The sequence below is a fragment of the Procambarus clarkii genome, chromosome 80 (assembly GCF_040958095.1).
Source record: "Procambarus clarkii isolate CNS0578487 chromosome 80, FALCON_Pclarkii_2.0, whole genome shotgun sequence".
NCBI lineage: Eukaryota > Metazoa > Arthropoda > Malacostraca > Decapoda > Cambaridae > Procambarus > Procambarus clarkii.
Window position 1 is genome coordinate 14,773,916 of NC_091229.1, and position 17,185 is coordinate 14,791,100.

Below are 17,185 nucleotides of genomic sequence, written 5' to 3' on the forward strand. Positions count from 1 at the left end.
ATGGGCAAGCAAACACATGTTTGGAGGGTTCAGGGGTGGAAGGGGGAGTTTGGCAGTCATTGCTTACAAGTCCCCTCATACACGTGAGCATCATCGAAATATCGCTGGTGGATTTTTTCTCAAAAGATGGTAAGGAACAAGTTATTTCAGAACTTTTTTCCCCCCCTTCTCACCCTCCCCGCAACGCTATGCGTACTAGTGGCTTTAGGTATTGTATGTACTATCTCTGTCTTTAAATCCCACATTATGTATGTAACTCAATGTATGTACCTTTACCTGAATAAAAAATCTAAATTCTAAAGAACTCTAATTCAGGTGTGGTTTAGTGAAGTAACCGACCTGACGGGAGTTTGTAAACAGAAGTCGTCAGCAGTTTGGTAAGAGAAATGGTAAGATATGTTTTTGTAAAATAAGAGCATAGTAGGTTAATAAGAGATAAAAACAAGTAGTAGTTAGTTTAATTCATAGATTATGCATCCTATACCCATGTTGTGAGCGGTAGTGGAAAGGGTTACAGACATAATGGGCTCAGGGACTGAACCCCACAATTCATTTAACTAAGCAAGTTACAATCTTTATGAGCTAGTTACAAAATTCAATGCACATCGTCACATCAACAATGGGCTCGAGACAGATCACAAGTACAGTTTCTAAATTAAGCAACTGACATGTGGAGAGCTAGTGTCACAATTGATATGTTTGTCCTGAATTTTTTTTGGCCGAAATGCGGTGCGTATTAGTGGCTTTAGGCATAGTATATACTGTACTAGCTTTATCTAGAAATCCAACATTCTGTTAATAACTCGATTTTCTATGTATGTACTTTTACCTGAATAAACTTATTTATTTATTTTATTTTATATATATATACAAGAAGGTACATTGGGTTTGTGAGGATACATAGCATGGTGTTTACAATCTTGTAAAGCCACTAGTACGTGCAGCGTTTTGGGCAGGTCCTTAATCTAACAGATAATTTTAAGTAGGTGAATTCTAGCAAAATTTATAAAATGATAACAGGTACCTTGCAAGAAAAAAAAATGAGATGAGAGTGATTAGTAGGTATATTAAAGCACATCGGTAGCTCTGGTTGATTGCATTGACAGCTTGATTGGTAATTTAACAAAGATTAATAGGCACAATACAGCATATTGATAGCACATACAAGAAGACAGCAATGATCACAATGGTAAAGTTGTTTGGATTAGGTACATAAAGATTGGGAGATTGGGTAGCACTAAATCAAAATCAAAATCAAATCAAAATCAAAATGTTTATTTAGGTAAGGTACATACATAAAAGAGATTTTACAAAGAGTGATGGATTAATAGTTAGGGCTAGTACATACAATGCCTAAAGCCACTATTACGCAAAGCGTTTCGGGCATAAAAAAACTTAAATGACTAAAGCTTAATACTAATTGAGCATAAAGAGTAAAATGAAAACATGGAATGAAAACATAGCTGAAAAAGCAGCACAAATACAATTATGTCGACAAACAGCGCTCTTAAAAAAAAACAGACATTGAATGACATTAGAGGGGTAAGGTAGGTTACAGGGAATTTATTAGGTATAGCTTCGTTTTTATCTTAAACTGGTTGAGAGAGGTACAGTCTTTAACATGGTTGGGAAGGTCATTCCACAATCTGGGTCCCTTGATTTGTAGAGCATTTCTAGTTTGATTAAGTCGTACTCTAGGAATATCAAAACTGTATTTATTTCTGGTGTGGTGCTCATGGGTTCTGTTACAACCTACTATGAAGCTTTTGAGGTCAGGATTGGCATTACAGTTTAGCATTTTATATATGTATAATACACATGAGAGAATGTGCAGTGACTTAATGTCTAACATATTCAGAGATTTGAGTAGGGGTACCGAGTGATGTCTGGGGCCAGAGTTAGATATTGTCCTAATAGCAGCTTTGTGTTGAGTAATTAGAGGACGTAAATGATTTTGGGTAGTAGAACCCCAAGCACAAATACCATAGTTGAGATATGGATAGACGAGGGAGTAATAGAGAGTCACCAGGGCAGGGCGGGGTACATAATATCTGATCTTAGAAAGAATGCCAACAGTTTTTGAAACTTTTTTTGATATATTTAGAATGTGGCCCTGGAAATTCAGTTTGTGGTCAATGAGAATGCCAAGGAATTTGCCATCTAATTTGTTACAAATTTGGGTATTGTTTATTTTGAGATTTATTTGATTAGAGGATTTATTGCCAAACAGAATATAGAAAGTTTTGTCAATGTTAAGGGTGAGTTTGTTGGCAGTTAGCCAAAGATGGACTTTATTTAGCTCAGTATTTACTGTGGCATTTAGAGCAAGGGGGTCAGGACTGGAGTAAATGAAGGTTGTGTCGTCAGCAAATAGAATTGGTTTTAGGTGTTGGGAGGCATTTGGAAGGTCATTAATGTAGATGAGAAAGAGGAGAGGGCCAAGTATGCTGCCCTGAGGAACACCAATGTTGATGGGTAGGGTGGGAGAAATTGAATTATTCACAGAAACATACTGGAGCCTGTCAGTAAGGTAGGATTTGAGGTATTGCAGGGAGTGTCCTCTGACTCCATAATGATGTAGTTTAAGAAGAAGGTTTTGGTGGTTGACAGTGTCAAAAGCTTTACGCAGGTCCACAAATAACCCAACAGGGAACTCATTTTTATCAAGAGCTGTATGAATCGAGTTACGCATACTAATAAGTGCATCGTTAGTGCTTTTTTTGGGTCTGAAGCCATATTGGCAAGGGCTAAGTATATTGTGTTTGGCTAGATAAGAGTAAAGCTGCTTATAGATTAGTTTTTCAAAAATTTTTGACAAGTTTGGGAGGATTGATATAGGTCTGTAGTTGTTAACATCTGTGGGATCACTACATTTGTGGACAGGCGTCACTCTCGCTTTTTTTAGAACATCTGGAAAGGTTTGGAGTTCAAGTGACTTGTTGAAGAGCAAAGCAATAGCAGGGGCTAAAGATCTGGAGGCTTTTTTGTAAATTAAAGTTGGTATCTCCTCAAGGGCACTAGACTTGGTTTTAAGGGAAAGGATTATCTCATTGACGTCAGTGGAATTAATAGGCTTTAGGTACAGAGACTGTGGATAGTTACCTGTGAGATAGTCCTTAACGTCAGTACTGGAAGATGGAATATCATTTGCAAGGGATGACCCAATGGAAGAGAAGAACCTATTGAACTCAATAGCAGAATCTGAGGCTGAAAGCTGACCATCGTTATTGGAAAGGAGTGTTGGTTTGTTATTTAAAGTCTTCTTTGATCCCAATATTTGTGAAATTGTGCTCCAAGTTTTTTTAATGTTGCTCTTTATTTGGGTAAATTTATCTTCGTAGTATCTAGTTTTGGCTCGTCTAATTATCTTAGATAGCAATAATGAGTAATTCTTTGAGAATTCTTTGGAGACAATTCCTAACCTATACTTCTTCTCAAGGTCATGTTTTTTATTAATGGATTTAAGTATTCCCTTTGTAAGCCAGGGATTGTTAAGCCTTTCGGTTGTGATTTGTTTTGTAAGCATAGGACAGTGGGTGTTATAAAGGCTAAGAGTTTTTTGAAGAAAAGATTGCACTGCTAGGTTGATGTCCCCTATGTTACCTAACTCGGACTCCCAGTTGACATTATCAGCAGCAGTTATAAAATTGTCTATAGCAGTTTCATTGTGCAGCCTAAAACTTAACTCCCTTGACTCTAGTGGTGGTTTGCTAATGTTAGTTAAGAGAAATGTGGGGTAATGGTCTGTAAGGGGTAAGGGACTAGATACGGTGCAGTTTTACAGCACAAGGTAGGAAACTATGAAGATGAAATTAGGTACTTTTTGGTTTTATTTTTGAATGAGGCAAAAGTTGGACAGCTTTTCAATTCATTAGGGAGTGAGTTCCATAGACTAGGTCACTTTATTTGCATAGAGTGTTTACACAGATTAAGTTTGACTCTGGGGATATCAAAGAGATATTTATTTTTGGTGTGGTGATAATGGGTTCTATTACATCTGTTCAGGGAGAGTTTCAGAGTAGGGTTTGCATTTAAGACCAGGGTTTTGTAAATGTAGTTGACACGAGAGAATGTGTGGCATGAGTTTATGTTTAGCATGTTTAGGGATTTAAACAAGGGGGTTGAGTGTTGTCTGAAAGCAGAGTTTGTTATTATTCTGACAGTAGATTTTTGCTGGGTGATGATGGACTTGAAGTGGTTTGCAGTGTTTGATCCCCCATGCACAGATGCCATAATTAAGATAGGGATAGATTTGTGCATAATATAGTGAGAGGAGAGCAGAGTTAGGAACATAATAAGAGTGGGAGAGGTTATATCATTGATGGCTACACATTGGTATCTATCACTAAGATAGGATCGGATAAAGTCCAGGGCATGGCCTCGGATTCCATAATGATGGAGTTTAAGTAAGAGGTAGTTGTGATTAACAGCATCAAAGGCCCTTCTCAGTTCAATGAAGAGTCCAATCGGAAACTCATTTTGGTCAAGGGCTGAGTAGATTATATCAAGGAGACTAATAATTGCATTGTTGGTACTCTTTTAGGAGCAGAAGCCAAACTGACAGTGGCTGAATATGTTGAATTTTATGAGGTAGGAGTTGAGCTGTTTGTAGATAATTTTTTCAAATATTTTTGATAGTTTGATATTGGTCTATAATTGTTTATGTCTGCCGGATTGCCTTCTTTATGAACTGACATTACTCTTGCTTTTTTAAGGATATTAGGGAAGGTATGACACTAGAGATTTGTTGAACAGCAGAGCTATGGGTGGCACAAGGACATGGGAGGCTCTCTTGTACACAATTGATGGGATTTCACTGATGTTCCCAGCTTTGGTTTTTAGTGAGTGTATGATGGACACAACATCTGTCGGGCTGACTGGTGAAAGGAGAAGATAGTTTGGATAGCTGCCTGAGAGATATGTGTTATTTATTTTTTATTTATTTATTTATATACAAATAGGTACATTGGGTTTGTAAGAATACATAGCATTGTACTGTATTTACAATCTTGTAAAGCCACTAGTACGCGCAGCATTTCGGGCAGGTCCTTAATCTAACAGATAATTTTAAGTAGGTAAACTCTATCAGAATTAATAAAATGATAACAAATACATTGCAAGAAAAAAAAAATGAGATGAGAGAGATTAGTAAGTATATTAAAGCACATTGGTATATTAAAGCTCTGATTGATTACATTGGCAGCTTGATTGGTAATTTAAACAAGATTAATAGACACCATACAGTAGATTGACAGCACATATAAGAAGACAGCAATGATCACAATGATAAAGATGTTCAGATTGGGTACATAAAGATTGGGAGATTGGGTAGCAATAGATATAGTGCAATTTTAAAGCAAAAGGTAAAAAACTATAAAGATGAAGATGTTAATATGTGTCTGAGTTTGTGGGATTTTTCTGGCAAGGTTAGCACCAACCGATGAAAAGAAGTCATTAAATTCATTTGCCATTTCTAAATCAGTTGCAGGTGTATAGCCGTTCTTTGAGAGTTTTATCTGGTTGTGTAAATGTTGTTTAGTTCCTAGGATATTAGAGATGGTTTTTCATATGCTTTTTATGTTCCCTTTTGCTTCTATGTATCTATTCTCATAATATGAAAGTTTTGTTTTTCTTATGATACTGGGAAGCATTGATGAGTATCTTTTAACTACTTCCTTTATAACTAGGCCAATTCTAAGTTTCTTTTCATATTCATGTTTCTTGTTGATGGATTTGAATATACCACTTGTGAGCCTCGGATTGTTTATTCTTTTGTCAGTTACTTGCTTGGTAAGGAGCGGACAATGAGTGTTGTAGAGGCTTGGAGTTTTAGAGAGGAAGAGGTTAGCTAATGAATTTATATCCTGTGTATTACTAAATTTAGATTCCCAGTTAATATTGGGAAGTGCATTTGTGAGGTTGCGTATAGCTGCTTCACTGTGTAGCCTGAATGTGAGTTTCTTGCTTTCTGGGGGTGTTATGTCCATGTTTGCTATGAGGAAGGTAGGATAGTGGTCAGTTGTTCAGTCATATATTATACCAGATGCAAGGGGAGCTGTTATGTTAGTCCATAAGTGATCCAAGATAGTGGCAGATGTTTGAGTGACTCGGGTGGGCTTCGTGATTGTGGGGATTAGCATACAGGAGTTCATGCTGTCAAGGAAATAGTCAACATGACGACTATTTTGTTGACCCAGGTCAATATTGAAGTCTCCATCTAGAATTATGTGATTTTTGTTGAGATTGTTGTTTATGATAAGATTCCTTAGGTTATCTGAGAATTATTATTATTATCCTGCACACTGCCCCCCTTTTCAGTGGGCAGCGGTGGAAAGGTTACAATCACCAACATGCACTACCCACAGTTAGCAAATTGGGGATATCTGGATATAATTTCTGGTAGTATATAATTTTGAATGACATAATTGCATATTTCCGGAATATTTGTTATACAGTTAGTCTCTGAATTCACTTATCATTTCACACTCCATCTCATAGTGACAGATGGTGTGCGAATAATTTTGTTGACACAGTTTACATTTGGTCAGGTCTACATCAGCAGATAATGAAAATTTCCAGAGATACTTAGAGCTGAGTCTAAGCCCTGCAGTAGTAACATCTAGAAGTCTGCTGATTTTATTGGATGATCCATAGATGTGTGGCTTTTCTTGCATGATGGTATGATGATAGATGGAACTACTAGTATAGATTTTATACTATCATGCCAGAAGAGCCACACATCAATATGTAGCCATCAACGATATAACCTCTCTTACTTTACCACTAACCGTAGGGGTGCCACAGGGCAGCATCCTAGGACCCCTCCTGTTTCTTATATACATCAATGATCTCTCTAATGTGTCTTACATGCTTAAACCTATATTGTTTGCTGATGATACTATCATCTACTCTGACCCCAACCTACTCATGTTAAATAATGTTATAAACAATGAATTAAAAAAAGTCCACTTGTGGATGTCAACCAAAACAAACTCACACTAAACATAGAAAATACCTACTATATCTTATTTGGAAACAAATCAATAAATGCAATTCAGCTTCAGATAGATAATGTAAAATTAGCAATTAAAATCATGGAAAGTTCCTTGGCCCGTACTTAGACAAGAGACTCAAATTCAGCACCCATATACAACACATAACTAAAAAGGTTTCTAAAACAGTTGGTATACTCTCTAAGATCAGATATTATATACCCTACTCTGCTCTCCCTCTCACTCTATTATGCACTCATCTATCCCTATCTTACTTATGGTATCTGTGCTTGGTGTTCAACCTCTGCAAACTACCTCAAGCCCATCATCATCCAGCAAAAATCTGCTATCAGGACAATAACTAACTCTGCCTTCAGACAACACACAGCTGCCTTGTTTAAATCCCTAAACATGCTAAACATAAATTCACTCCATACATTCTCTTGTGTAAATTACGTTTATAAAGCCCTTTTTCTAAGTGCAAACCCTGTTCTGAAACTCTTCCCGGACAGATGTAATAGAACACATGCCCACCACACCAGACATAAATATCTCTCTGATATCCCCAGAGTCAAATTTAATCTATGTAAACACTCTATGCAAATAAAGGGACCTAGTCTATGGAACTCACTCCCTAATGATTTGAAAAGCTGTCCAACTTTTGCCTTATTCAAAAATAAAACCAAAAAGTACCTAATTTCATCTTCATAGTTTTCTACCATGGGCTTTATCTTCACACTGTATCTAGCGCTACTCAATCCCCCAATATTTGTACCTAAGCCATATTACTTTACCATTGTAATCTTAGATATCATTTGGTATCATGGTTGTTGTATTGAGTGCATTTTCTACTGCATTATTCCTTGAAACTTTTCCTCGAAATGATCCTCATATTGTGCTTTAGTGAACCAATGTATAACCCTGAAATGCTATCCTCATGTACCTAGTAATCCTTGTTTCTTTATTGTGTATTGTTATTATTGTGTATTATTCTGATCTACTTTTGTGTCAAAATTTCTTCAAATTACCTGTAATTTTTTTTTTTTATTTTACTGTAATTTTTCTACTTAAATTATCTGTACCTGTAAAGAAAAGCTGTACAATACCTGCTAACATTTGTATGTAGTGATCATATCGCCTCTTTTTTTTCTTCTATCTTCTAGTTTTTGCATATTTAATGCCTCTAACCTCTCCTCATAGCTCTTGTCCTTCAGTTCTGGGAGCCACTTAGTGGCATGTCATTGCACCTTTTCCAATTTGTTGATGTGCGTCTTAAGATATGGGCACCATACAACCGCTGCATATTCCAGCTTTGGTCTAACAAAAGTCATGAACAATTTCTTTGGTATTTCTCCATCCATGTATTTAAAAGCAATTCTGAAGTTAGAAAATGTAGCGTAGGCTCCTTGCACAATGTTCTTAATGTGGTCCTCAGGTGACAATTTTCTATCTAGAACCACCCCTAGATCCCTTTCTTTGTCAGAATTCTTTAAAGATTTCTCACATAATTTATAGGGTGTGTTGGGTCTATGTTCTCCAGTTCCACATTCCATAACATGACATTTATTCACATTAAATTCCATTTGCCAAGTGTTGCTCCATATACTTATTTTGTCCAGGTCTTCTTGAAGGGCATGACAATCCTTTAGGTTTCTTATCTTCCCTATTATCTTAGCATCATGAGCAAACATGTGCATATAATTCTGTATTCCAACTGGTAGATTGTTTATGTAGACAATGAACATCACCGGTGCAAGAACTGAACCCTGTGGTACTCCACTTGTGACATTTCTCCAGTCCGATACATTGCCTCTGATTGCAGCCCTCATTTTTCTGTCAGTCAGGAAATTTTTCAGCCATGTTAGAAGCTTACCTGTTACCCCTCCAATATTTTCCAGTTTCCAGAACAACTTCTTATGTGGAACTCTGTCGAAAGCCTTTTTTTAGGTCCAGATAGATGCCGTCAACCCAACCATTTTTTATTTATTTATTTATTTATTTATATATATACAAGAAGGTACATTGGGTTTGTGAGAATACATTGGATAGTACAGTACAGTGGTACCTCGCATAACGTATTTAATCCGTTCCATGTTCGTCATGTGAAACGGACGTCATACAAAACAAGTGTCCCCCATGTAACCAGTGTGATGCACTGTGTTTATTGTGAAATTCCCCCAGTGTGCATGACATCAAATGTTCCTCAAAATATAATTTTTCTTTGCAAAATGATAAATTACCGTCCCTGAACATGTCTATGTAAAAATAATTACCACATTCCACTTACTTTGGCTGTGAGGGCATGGACAAGGTGCGCTGTGACGTCATCAGGGCCTGGTCGCCCGTGTGTGAAGCTCCCAGACACGGTCGCACAGGCCATTCACGCACCGCGTGTTGCCACAAATATATTTTCAAATATTTTTTCTATGCATTTCCAATGCGGTTTTATTTGTTTCTTTTATCGTATATGATGCATATTTGTGACCTTTACAATATGTATACAGTAGAATGTTCATAATTTTCCATGAAACTGTGATACATGTGTCAGTAATGTGTCCACAATAAATGTTTGTCACAATATTACGTGATAAAAATTCACTAAAATTACAATATGTACAGTTTCACATACTATTTACACAGTAACACACTGTATTACACACTCAGTACTTTGGAGGTGCGTAATAGTCAACGAAGTAGTCCATGGTACACAGCGCGACTTTGCTCTCCTTGCACCAGCTACAGATAGATTTTCGTTTCCTGTTTCATCATTCTGTGTGCTTGCAAATAACGCACTTGCGTGCACCCTTGGCTTTAGTACTTGTAGGTGGTATGTAGCCAAGCTTGTAAAGCATAAGGTAGTATTGAAACGATTATAGGAAAAGCTCAATTTGTAAGGTCCCACACAGGAAGAGATTCAGCTAGCCTCAAAGAGTGTCCGTCAGTCAGGAAGAGATTCAGCTAGCCTCAAAGAGTGTCCATCAGTCAGGAAGAGATTCAGGTATTCTTGAAAATATCAATGAACAACACCACCAAGGAAGCCGCTAACACTGTTCATCTATGCTACTTGTATCAGATGCATCATCGCTAAACGCAGAAAACGATTCATCTATGTATCATCTATATAAATTCGAGATGGCAAGGGTGAGGCTCAGAGCTACAACTGGATACGCTCGCTGTATCATCCTTATAGGGGCTGTATTACTGGCATCCGACCGTTGTGTTAAGCCCTTATTGCGTCTAGCTTCACCAATGTTATGACCCTTAGGGGGCCTCGTAGCCTGGTGGATAGCGCGCAGGACTCGTAATTCTGTGGAGCGGGTTCGATTCCCGCACGAGGCAGAAACAAATGGGCAAAGTTTCTTTCACCCTGAATGCCCCTGTTACCTAGCAGTAAATAGGTACCTGGGAGTTAGTCAGCTGTCATGGGATGCTTCCTGGGGGTGGAGGCCTGGTCGAGGACCGGGCCGCGGGGACACTAAAGCCCCGAAATCATCTCAAGATAACCTTATGTTCTTCAAACAATAGGGGTCTGAATTGCACCGACTGAGCGCAGTCTTTCAACACCGTGTGGGACAGGTGTTTGAGAGCCAGAGGCACGTGTGCTACAAATGGTTGCTCACGCACTACTAACCCAGCCAGCAGCCCTTGTCTTTCATATGCGTTATAGCAAAAGGTTCGTTCAGTGTTTGTTGGGTAGGCTGCTCCATTACGACAATCTTTCTTTGTTTCAAATGTGTTCCATCTGTTTTGTATTTGTCACTTACGTCTCAATAATGGAGCAGCCTACCCGATAAACACTAAACGAACCTTTATGGCATTTGTCCATTTTTCAAATTGTTTCAACAGTTCTTTTTATTTTTCGTTTTTTTTATTTAAGAAACATGGAGGAGCCGACCTGTAGACCACCGAACGAACCTTTTTGACATTTGTACTGGCTTTCAAAATTACAATACAATACAATTTTATTTAGGTAAGGTACATACATACAATAAATTTCTACAAGGATTGGTTGACTTATAGGTAGAGCTAGTACATACAATGCCTAAAGCCACTATTACGCAAAGCGTTTCGGGCATGATAAACTTAAATGACAAGCTTAATACTAATTGAGCATAATGAGTAGAATGAAAACAAGAAATGAAAACATAGATGAAAAAGCAGCACAAATACATTTATGTCGACAAACAGCGCTCTTTAAAGAAAAAAACAGACATTGGTTGACAATAGAAGGGTAAGGTAGGTTACAGGGAATTTATTAGGTATAGCTTCGCTTTTAACTTAAACTGGTTGAGAGAGGTACAGTCTTTAACATGGTTGGGAAGGTCATTCCACATTCTGGGCCCCTTGATTTGTAGAGCATTTCTAGTTTGATTAAGTCGTACTCTAGGAATATCAAAACTGTATTTATTTCTGGTGTGATGCTCATGGGTTCTGATACAACCTTCTATGAAGCTTTTGAGATCAGGATTGGCATTATAGTTTAGCGTTTTATATATGTATAATACACATGAGAGAATGTGCAGTGACTTAATGTCTAACATATTCAGAGATTTAAGTAGGGGTACCGAGTGATGTCTGGGGCCAGAATTGGATATTGTCCTAATAGCAGCTTTGTGTTGAGTAATTAGAGGACGTAAGTGATTTTGGGTAGTAGAGCCCCAAGCACAAATACCATAGTTGAGATATGGATAGATAAGGGAGTAATAGAGAGTCACCAGGGCAGGGCGTGGTACATAATATCTGATCTTAGAATTCTTAATTTTATTTATTATTTACGTTTTTTGTATGTAAGAAACATGGAGCAGCCTACCTGCCGACCACCGAACAAACCTTTTGCTATAAGACAAATGAAAAATAAATATTGAACACATTTGAAGAAAGGAAAATGTCATAATGGTTTATTCACTGTATGTAAGGCAGGCTTCTCCATTATTGAGACGTAAATGACAAATACAAAACAAATGGAACACATTTGAAACAAAGAAAGATTGTTATAATGGAGCAGCCTACCTGCCGAACACTGAACGAACCTTTTTGACATTTGTTGTATATCAGACATTTCATTTCTTTTTTCCTACAAAAACGTCAATGCTTTGCAACATCTCAGCAGTCACCCTTTTATATCCCAGCATCATTAGCATCTTTAAACAAGGACAACATAATTTATGTGCATCGTCGGAGGCGCCTAAGAATGTGCAAGAAGCAGCGCGACCCCACCATGTGGTGTTGACGTTACTCAAACCAGCGTTCGTCATACGGGACGATTTGACGCCGATCGGGCCATTCGTTACCCAAAATGTTCGTCTTTTGGGGCGATCGTTATGCGAGGTACCACTATATTTACATTCTTGTAAAGCCACTAGTCTCTTTCCTGTAAAATCTTTCCTGTTAAATCTCTTTCCTGTAAAATCTCTGTGGCTCGATCATAGAAACTGAGTAAGTTTGTTACACAGGATCTTCCAGATCGAAAATCATACTGTCTGTCTGATATTATATAATTTTTCTCCAGGTGTTCTACATATTTAGTTTTAATTATTTTTCCAATATTTTGACTATTACAGTTGTCAGTTATACAGGTCTATAATTGAGGGGGTCTTCCCTGCTGCCACTTTTGTATTGTTAGTTTAGTTTAGTTCATTTATTATGCACCCCATACCCATCTTGTGGGCGGTAGTGGAAAGGGTTACAGAGGCACATAATGGGCTCAGGGACTGAACCCCACAATTCATTTAGCTAAGCAAGTTACAATCTTGATGAGCTAGTTACAAACTTTAATATAAGTCGTCACATCAACAGTGGGTTCGAGATCGACCTCAAGTACAGGTTCTAAATTAAGCAACTGACATATGTGGAGAGCTAGTGTCAAAATTTATATGTTTGTCCTGCACACCGCCCCCCATCTAGTGGGCAGCGGTGGATAGGTTACAATCACTCAGTTACTACCTACACTTAGCAAACTGGGGATATTTGGCTAAAATTTCTGGTAGCAGATCATTTTGAATGAAATATTTACATATTGCTGGAACATTGGTTATAGAATTGTCTCTAAATTCACGTATCTTTTCGCACTCCATCACATAGTGACGGAGGGTGTGCGAATAATTTTGTTGACACAGTTTACATTTGGTCAGGTCTACATCAGCAGATAATGAGAATTCCCAGAGATACTTGTAACTGAGTCTAAGCCGAGCAGTAGTAACATCTAGAAGTCTGCTGATTTTATTGGATGATCCATAGATGTGTGGCTCCTCTTGCATGATAGTATGATGATAGATGGAATTACTGGTGTCAATTTCACTTTGCCTCAGATCTACAAGATCTTGTTGAAGTTCTCGGTGTACTGCTGCTCTCAGATTGCTCATTGACAATCCAAGGTTTCACTCAACGGCTTCTTTAAAGGCAGATTCTTTGGCTAACTTATCAGCTCTACAGGTATCATGCATTTGGAGGCCAACATGAGATGGAGACCACATGAAATGGACTCTGTTACCATCCTTAATAATTTTGTTGTATTTGTGTCTAGCTTCGGACACGAGCATATTACAGTTATATCTTAAAGAGTTGAGAGCATTTAAGGATGATAAGGAGTCACTTACAATTAATGTATCAAGTTTGGAGACTTGTACACATTTCAGTGCAAGGATCAAGGCAAATAGTTCAGTCTGAAGAGTAGAGGCCCAGTTGTTTATACGGACTCCCCACTCAAAGTATAGGCCATCGCCCATTGTCAGGACAACTGCACTTCCAGCTGCACCCATGGTGCGGTATAGGGAACCATCAGTGTATATAATTTGAGAGAGAGAATGCTCTGTGGACAGAGCATCAATATGGCTTAAGGCGTTGAGCTTTGCCTCAAGACGAAGCTTGGGCTGATCTCTAATTTGCTTCTTGGGTGGAAAGGGAGGGATTAAAACTGGAAAGGGTGTAACCTCCCACGGTGCAGGAAAGTGCCATTGTTGTTTCTCTTGGTACAAATCATGAACCTGATACATTCTGAGTTGAGTTCCAGTTTTTGTTATCCATTTGGAACAATGCTGATCTTCAATAAAGAAATTCTGGAGGGCTTCTGTGCAAGGATTAGGATGAGTTAGCCAAAGCATTTTTATACCAATTTGACAGTTAATTTCAGTAACACGATCAACAACGCTCAGAATATTAAGTTCCTTTCTCATATTAAATATCTTTATGGTACGAGGGCACCCAAGGATTATCCTCAAGGCTTCGTTCTGCAATTTTTCAAGCCCTCCAAGCTTTCTTTCAGGCATCAAAACAAGCAAAGGTGCAGCATAATCCACTAAAAATCTGATGTATGCAAAGTACTGTACATCATTTTGACAATTCTGACATTGGCACCATAGCCTGAGTGATAACCTGCAACAGCCTTGAGAGCTCGGAGCCTCTCTTTGTACTGACGACAGAGTCTGAATACAACAGGACCATACAGTGGCACCTCAAGGCCAAGGTATTTGAATCTGTTTACATAGTCAAGCTGGGAGCCATCAGATAGTTGCATCTTGCGAACAACTCCTCCCTGCCTGGGTGGGCGCTGATTTAGTATCTTTGATTTCTCTGCTGAGATAATTAAACCTAGGTCGTGACATGAGTCTAATACAGAGTTAAGAGTGTTCTGCATGTTAGCATACCCAGTGGTGTGTATCATTATATCATCAGCATAGCTAATGATGTGGACGTTGGGTTTGCTCGGTATAGAGTTTAACAGCGTGTTTATTAAGATATTAAATAAGGTAGGACTGAAGACACCACCCTGCGGGGTACCTAGTTCAAAGTCTCTTGTTACACTCCTATGCCCCTGGAAAAATACAGATGACTTCCTGTTGGATAAGTAACCCCTGAACCAACAAAGAAGCCGACCACCAATATTCATTCTTGCAAGCTCACTCAAGATAACATGTCTATTTGCAATATCAAAGGCAGACTTAAGATCTAGGAAGGTGGTATATGACTTTTCAGTGTGCAGGGTAAGAAAGGTGGTGATGCAATGATGCACACTCCTTCCATGCATGAAGCCATATATCTGGGGGGATAGCATGGCACGCCGGCAATGCTCAAGCTCTTTCAGAAAGCCCTAGCCAAGGCGAGAGAGCGCATGACAGACCTCAGGCAAGATAACTGGGAAACCTTTGTTAACAGTCTCAACTCTCAGACCCCCCTCAGCCAGGCATGGAAGGATATTAAAAAAATTTAAGGCGATAAGATCGGCCAAGTAGCACACCCTCACCCTCTATACAGAGCAAACGAGTTACTCGATGCTTGGGCAACCACCTCTAGCTTCAATAATCTTCCCCCAGACATACAGTTCAGATTAAATGCTGGTCACTTTTGTATATTGGAACTTTGTTAGCCTTTTTCCACACATCAGCTAGAACTCCTGTAAACAGAGATGCCTGAAAAATCAGTTACAGTGGAATGCTGAGCTCGGGTGCACATTCTCTGAGAACCCATGGTGAAACTCCATCTGGACCAACTGCTTTTTTCTTACTTAGCTCCTTGAGCATTTTTTCCACTTCGTCTCTAGACACTTCTTTGTGCTCTATGTTGTTCTCTGGAATTCTTATTGTGTGAGGTTCCCTGAAAATTTTATTTTGTACAAACACACTTTGGAACTTTTCGTTTAATGTTTCACACATTTCCTTTTCATTTTCCGTGAATCTATTTCCCATTTTCAACCTCTGAATATTATCCTTCATCTGCAATTTGTTGTTTATGAGTTTATAGAATAGACCTGGTACTGTTTTACATTTGTCTGCAATCCCTTTTTCAAAATTTCTTTCTGCCTCTCCCCTCACTGCCGTGTAGTTGTTTCTCGCGTCTTTGTATTGCTGATATGTTTGGGGGTTTGGCTTGGCCTCTTCCTATATTGATTCCATTTTTGTGTCTTATGGTCTCTGGCCCTCTCGCAATTTTTGTTGAAACAATCCTGTCTCCTAGTTCTGCATCTCTGCTTTGGTATAAATTTTGTTGTGCCTTTATCATATATTTCACAAAACTTGACATACATCTCATTTACTTCTTTGCCTAGCAACAAGTCTGTCAAATTATATTCACTAAAAAAAAATTCTAAGGTCGCCATAATGTCCTCTCCTGAAGTCAGGTTTTTCAACTGCTTCAACCTCCTTATTTTCTGCCAGATTATAACGCATTTCATACTTTATTCCCAAAAAGACATGGTCACTTTTACCCAAAGGAGGAAGGTACTGAATGTCAAATATCTCTTCCTCCTTCCTGGTAAGTATCAAATCTAGCATGGAGGGAATGTCCCCTTCCCTCATCCTCGTAGCCTGTTTAACATGTTGATGCAAGAATGTTTCCAGGATGAGGTCTACAAATCTACAGGTCCAAAAATCTCCTGTTCTAGCTTCATATGCTTTCCAGTGTATGGATTTCAAGTTGAAGTCACCGACTATCAACAGTCTTGATCTATCTTTATCCGCTCTTGCTATAATCCCTCTCATTATTGTTATAAGACCCTTTCGTTTACTATCTAGCTCCTCCTTTGTCCATGTGTTGCTTGGCAGTGGACTATGTGCATTTTTGATCATTAGTTTATCATCCTCATGGCAGATCTCTAATGCTATTACGTCAACTTCTCGTGGATTGGCAATCAGTATTTCGTTCACCTTTAGGTGTTCTTTCACCAGCACAGCAACGCCACTGTCTTTCCTAATTTTTCTGTCCCGTCTGCAAATTGTGTAGCCCCTTGGGAATGTGACCTCATTTAAAATAACTTCTTCAAGTTTTGTCTCCGTGAGTGCAACAATGTCCGATGTCTGCAGCTGTATTACATCACTTAACTTCAGTATCTTCGATCTCACTCCATCTACATTGGTGTATACTATTTTCAGGAACATGTTCCCCCTCTCCTTATTCTTCACTACCCCTCTCTCTAGCAATTTTGTTGGTTTCCCTTTTTGTTCCATTTTACTGGCCTGTCTAAGCCTATCACTCTGTAGAAAAAAAAATTGATTTCTCTTCGTTTCTGCTCTCATTTAGACGTTTTGCCTGTATGAAGTATCGTTTCAGCTTCTCTCTGTCTTCTTTTGAAAGATCTCATCTTAACGACCACACTTTCCCATCCTTATCGCTTTGTAATTTTCTAACATTCCTTAGTACTTCTTCCATCTGTTTGGCACCGTTTAGAGTGATCCACAAAGGTCGATCTTACCCTTTTACGT

General features: G+C 38.5%; 1 protein-coding gene across 2 annotated transcripts in view; it reads left to right on the plus strand.

Annotated features, from left to right (window-relative positions):
• Positions 1-309: 309 nt before the first annotated feature.
• The window catches only part of LOC123746413 (tryptase-2), a 108,911-nt gene continuing 92,035 nt past the window's right edge, over positions 310-17,185 (plus strand). Inside the window, exon 1 of one of the 2 annotated variants that reach the window (XM_069314774.1) lies at positions 310-377. The gene's annotated coding sequence lies outside the window, so the exon portion shown is untranslated. Of the gene's footprint in view, positions 390-17,185 lie in introns of both variants that reach the window. The other variant, XM_045727947.2, reaches the window with a different exon arrangement.